Genomic DNA, 6000 nt, shown 5'->3' with positions numbered 1-6000 from the left:
TTCTGAACTTGATGGGAGTCCTTTTTATTATTCCGATTCCAGTGACTTAAGCTTCCTTCCTTTCATGTACTGTTCCATGGGGCTAAGGAAATGAACAATAACTGCAGCACAATTGAGAAACAAACACCACTCACTTCCTACAGAGGAAAGATCTACTTCTCACCTATCTCACCTACCTAGGTCTCAGTAATACACACCAGGCTGGCTCCCTCATCTGTGATCAAGTTGCAAATGATCAAGGTCTTACCATGAACCACCTGGTGTGGTAGTCAGGCTACCTTCTTTTCTTTGGCAATCACTCATAGCCGAGTAAGATTGTCTTCCATGAACACAGTCTTAACAGTGTGTCCATAAGTGATCCACACCTTTCAACATTACACCATTAAGTTGGATTTGTGGCACTGCAGAGGGGTTGTTTTGGGCTTGTTGGTGCAACACTTTGTTTTTTGGATATTGAGCGGTAGTGCAAGCTTTCCATAAGCTTCTGTGAAGATATTTAGAATGGTTTGGAGGTCATCCTCCGAGTGTGCACACACTACGTTGTGAACCACCCTGAGACATTTGGGTATAGGGCAATATATAAATTAAATAAATAAATAAATAAATAAGGTCAAAAGTTCAATTCCGTTTTAGTTGCTGCTGCTAATTCCTTCTTTCCCAATAGTCCCTGGCCACAGATTGAATTCTCACCCAATTCTTGTGTTAAAATCACCCAGGAGGATAATTTTATCCTCCAGATGTGTTTCTGATAGGATGGCATCCAACTGAGAATAATAAAAAAAACTTTAATGTCTTCATCAGCATCCAGTGTTGGTGCATAAGCACTTAAAATAGTTGCCTGCTGGTTTTGGGTGAGTTTTATTTGAAGGGTTGAAAATTGCTCATTAATGCCAATAGGGACTTCTGACAAGAGGTTCACAAGATCATTTTTGATAGCAAAGCCTACTCCATGTAATCATCGTTCTTGTCCATTTAGACCTTTCCAGAAGAATGTATAGGCTCCTTTTTCAGTTGTCCCTCTCCTGCTCTTCAAGTTTCTTGAAGTGCTTCAATATCAATATTAAAATGCCACAACTCTCGTGCAACGATGGCAGTCCTGCATTAGTATTCACTGGATAAGGACAAATTCAGTGTAGGAGATGGGTAGCATCCTCCACTGCATCTAAGAAGAGCCAGACTGCTGGATCAGGCCAAATAGCCCATCTAGTCCAGCATCATCTTCTCACAGTGGCCAACCAGATGCCCAAAAGCAGGACATTGGCACAACAGCGCTATTTCCAGAAGCTTGTATTCAGAGGCAAATATTGCCTGTGAAAGTGGAGGCAGAACCTGCCAATGTCTGCTAGCCAAGAAGTGGTCCTAACAATCACATCAGCAGGGCCTTGCTGCCATGGATAATCTTTTTTCTGCCACCAATCATTCTCCTTGCTCTTCCAAATTACCTGCATTGTATAGGTGGACACTGGCTAAAAAACTAAAAAACATCTGCAGGTATTTTACCACACCTGACAATGGTTCTGCAGATGTCCCACACCAGACACCTCATATACACTTTTCTTGTCATGGGTTTCTGTCTCCAGACCCAATTTCCCCCCTCCCTTCTTTCAAAATGCTTGGGACAGCCCAAGATCTTTTGCTGCTTAAGATGAAGGACAAAGTGGCTTGACACACCTGCTGGCCCTTCTCCACATCTAGAAAGTGACATTGGAATCTTAAAATTTGAGTTGGAGTTCAAAAATATCTGGAAGGCCACTTAGTCCTGCAGTCAATTGTTTTATCATGTTCATGAAGTACAGGGCAACTTGGTTTCAAGAGAGAGAAGCACACATAAAGAAGGGAGGGGGGAAATCTCATTTCATTGGAATCAGCTAGGAATATCCACTCACCTGGAACTTCAGATGGGCGGCCGTTGCCTCATGGCATGGCCATGGTGGGTTCAAGGAGGCTGCCACTAGGAGAGGTGATGGCTGCCACTGGCCACCTCCAGCTGCATCAGGTCCTCTGGTAAGGGCAGAAAGTGCCCATTTGCCAATCGGAGGCAAGGGCTTGGGGTCTGTGAGCAGCCCACCTCTAGCTTATTTAAGAAGGTGGCCAGGTGTTGAATGCCCTCTTGGCCGATCATCCTAGGATTTTCCATCCAGCCAGTCTTTAGGGGCCTGTCTGGGGAGGAGGGAAGTGGGCACATTGCCTACAGACCGTGCTATGGTTTATTCAGTCACTGTATTTGGGGCCAAGGAGGAATTTTCTCCTGCAAGCAAATTGGCTGGGTTGCAGGTTTTTGCTTACCTCATAGCAACTGTCACAACTCTGGTGGAAGAAGCATTGGGCTGGATCCTTAGTTATAGGGGCATCCCGTTGGAGGGGTCCAGGAGGGGTGACTCTGTCCAGGAATCCACTGGGGGACCGATGGGCCAATACACTTCTCCCAATGGTGGCTTGTACAGGGTTGTGGAATCCATTCCATGTTGGAAGTGACTCCCCAGCACAAGTTTGACCCTACCAGGTTCCTACCAGGTAGCAGGAGGGCTGCCTGAAGCTGGAGACATGCCCAGTGCCTTAGACAAACCCAGTCTTTCCTATAATCAATAAAGTTGTGGCCTAATTCAACCCAATACCAGTGTCCTGTGTCATTCTTGTGGCCCTTCATTCACCTGCCATTGCCATTATGCGCCTATGCTGGCAAATTCCCTTGAATTTTCATGCATAAAGTTTATTTCCTTGCTAAAACATCCAGTTCTTTCAGTGCTGACCTATAGATCAGGCTCTGGAAAAAGGCTAATAAAGTTTCCCAAAACCACTACTGTGGGCTTTGCTGCACTGGAAGCATTGTTAAAATCCCCACCGTCTTTTCAAAAGGGTCAGGATTCTTTTTGTTTTTAATCTGAAATGCTAGCCGTCTTATTTCTGCAAATTCCAACTGCTCTTTCCATCACGTATTATGGCTCCAGCTCATGGAAGTGGCTATAAATGAGCTTTGCAGCCACAGTGGGGGGGGAAACATGGCTGGAGGGGAAAAGCAGAAGGGAATCCCTTTTATTCAATATCCCCCCCCCCACCTCCAGAATTTAAAAACTCAAACTTTCCATCCAGCTACACAGAAACCTCAGTGTCTGGCTTTCTGCAGCCTCCATAGCGCAAGAAACTCTTAAGACTATGAGAAAAATTTGCTGGAGTTCAAGGATACTCCATGGAATTCCTTGTGCAACAGAATGTCTAGAAGGTGGCCAGAGAGCTCTTGGTTGGATTCAATACCCAGTAGCCACATATGAAAGGAATAATCAAGGCTTTTGTTAACAAGTGTCAGACGTAGAGTATCCTCTCCTCCCCTGGTAGCCTCAGCGGCAAGAAGAATAAACAGTTCATATTTTGTGGCTTTTTATTCATTCATCTGGTTGCCAGACAAAAGATCCATGTCTCCATGCATAGGAGAGGTTGGCTACTCTGAGTCCCTCCTCTTCTGTCTCCCACAACATCCTGGAAACCTACCGGAAGTCACAGGAGTCACATCTCTCCGCATTCTTTGTTCTTGAATGCAGAGGGACCAGCAAGCCATTGGACTAGAAGGGTCTCCCATACTCTCCAGGGAGGGCTCTGCTGTTTGCTCTCTAACTCCCCCCCGCCATTATCTTGTAACTAAGGATTTCCTCATTCAGCTGTACATCATCCCTGTCTCCCTCTCCTCCTTAAACTGCTGGAGATGGGGGGGGGGGACTTCCTACTCCTCCTCTTCTGAGAGGAGACAATCAGACCAAGGGCTCATTTCCCATTCCTCCTGTTCAGTCCAGTCCCTGATATCATCCCCCTCTCCATAATTTTCCTCCTCCTCCTCCCCTGTCTCCCTCCACCCCTTCAGTTTTGGTTCATTGTGGTGGTTCTTATGAAACTCCCTTTGCAACTCTGGGGCATGAACATGTTATGCATATTCCCAAGACCTTTCTTCTGGCCCATACCCCTTCCATGCAACCAAGTACTGTAGTCTCTTCCATCTCAAGTGTGAGTCTAGAATCTGCTCTACTGCAAATTCCTCCTCTCCCTCTACCAGGACAGGAGGTGGGGGCGCTTGCCTGGGCACTTGGTAGGGGTGTGCTGGGACTACAGGGGACAGCATAGACCTATGGAATACAGGAGGCTGTATTGAGGCTGGCAACCTGAGTCTGAAAGTTACCGGATTGATCTGTTCTATCACTTCAAATGGCCCCACCCTCTGAGGATCCAGTTTCCTGCATCTACCTCTCTGGGGCAAATCTCTTGTAAACAGCCACACCTGGTCCCCCACCTTTATGTCACTGCTTATTTGTCTATGGGCTTCGGCTGTCCTCTTATACAACTCCATAGCATAATCCAAATGTTCCCTTAGCAGGCTCTGTATGGCTGTTAACACTTCTACGATGTCTTTTGCAGCTGGTACTGACAATATATCAGTTTGGGAAGGGAAAGTATGTGGGTGGTACCCATAACTAGCAAAAAAGGGGGGGTCTGCTGGGTTGAAGCATGAAGTACATTGTTGTACGCAAACTCTGCCAAGGGCAATTTGGACACCCAATCATCTTGTTTGTAGTTCACATAACACTGGAGGTACTGCTCCAACATGGAGTTGGTCCTTTCCCCATTAGACTCTGGGTGTTGGGCTGAGGTGAGACACACTTCTCCTTTGAGTAGTTGCATGACCTTCTTCCAGAACTGTGAGGTGAATTGGGTTCTCTGATCCGAAATCACTTTAAGGGGGAGCCCATGCAACTTGAACACAGGATCTACAAAAAGCTGTGCTGTCTCTTGTGCGGTCGGCAGTCCTCTACAGGGCACAATGTGCACTATTTTTGTGAACAGGCCTACCACTACCCAATTTATTGTCTGCTGCTGCGACTCAGGCAGATCAGTGATGCAGTCCATAGCTATGGCTTTCCATGGTCCTTGTGGTGTGTGTAGTGGTTGGAGCAATCCTGCAGGTGCTTCCCTGGGCCTCTTTGCCTGCTGACAAATCTCACAGGCTCAGACGTATTCCTTGACATCCTCCTTCAACCTTGGCCACAAGAATTGCCTCATCACATAGTGTCTTGTGCTGCCCAAAGTGTCCCGCGGTAGGGTTATCATGACATTGACTGACGTAGGACCTTGGAGATCTCCCTCCAGAACATAGAGAGTTTCTCCTCTATACAGTAGCCCATCTTTCCCCACAAACCCCTCAGCATCACCTGCATCATTCCGCAGCACCTCTAACTTGCCTTTTGCAAAAGCATTCTCCCATGTCTTCAGCTGAAATTCAGATACTTCGACAACTGACACTGCTGCCATCTGTAGTTGCTCTGGTTTCAAATATGCCTATACACTGGAACTGGCTCAGCAGTTTCACCCTCCTGGAAAAGGCATCCACCCCTTGATTCTGAATGCCAGACACATAATGCACTCTAAAGTCAAATCTGGCAAATAACTGCATTGCATCATCTGCCAATACTCCAAATTCCGATGGTGAGTGTGCACTTCCACCTGGTGTTGTGCTCCCTCTAGGAATGTCTCCACACTTCGAAGGCTTCCTGGATAGCCACACACTCCTTCTCCCAGATGGTGTTGTTCTGCTCAGGAAGGAGTCAGCTTCCTAGAGTGGAAAGCACAAGAGCGTAGGTTGCCATTCTGGTCCTCTTGCAGCAGTACCACCCCCACTGCCCTGTCAGAGGCATCTGTTTCCACGACCAGTGGCCAGTGAGGGTCGGCATGCACTAGGTATTCCTTTGAGGAGAACATGGTTTTGAGCTGCTCAAATGCCTGTTGCACCTCAGCTGTCCACTGAAAAGGCTTCTTACCCCTCAAGCGGTCCATGAGAGGTGCCCTGAGTCTTGAATAGGTCGGCACAAACTTGCAGTAGTAGTTGGAGAACCCCAGTATTTGCTGCAGGTCTTTCTTCGTCTTGGGTTCCTGCCATGACACTACGCTCTGCACCTCTGCACATCCATGTGCACCCCTTCTGGTGTGAGGCAGTAACCCAGGAAATCTACCACAGAAGCA

The sequence above is a fragment of the Podarcis tiliguerta genome (genome assembly GCF_965153285.1).
Source record: "Podarcis tiliguerta genome assembly, chromosome: Z".
Taxonomy (NCBI): domain Eukaryota; kingdom Metazoa; phylum Chordata; class Lepidosauria; order Squamata; family Lacertidae; genus Podarcis; species Podarcis tiliguerta.
This window is presented reverse-complemented; position numbering follows the sequence as displayed.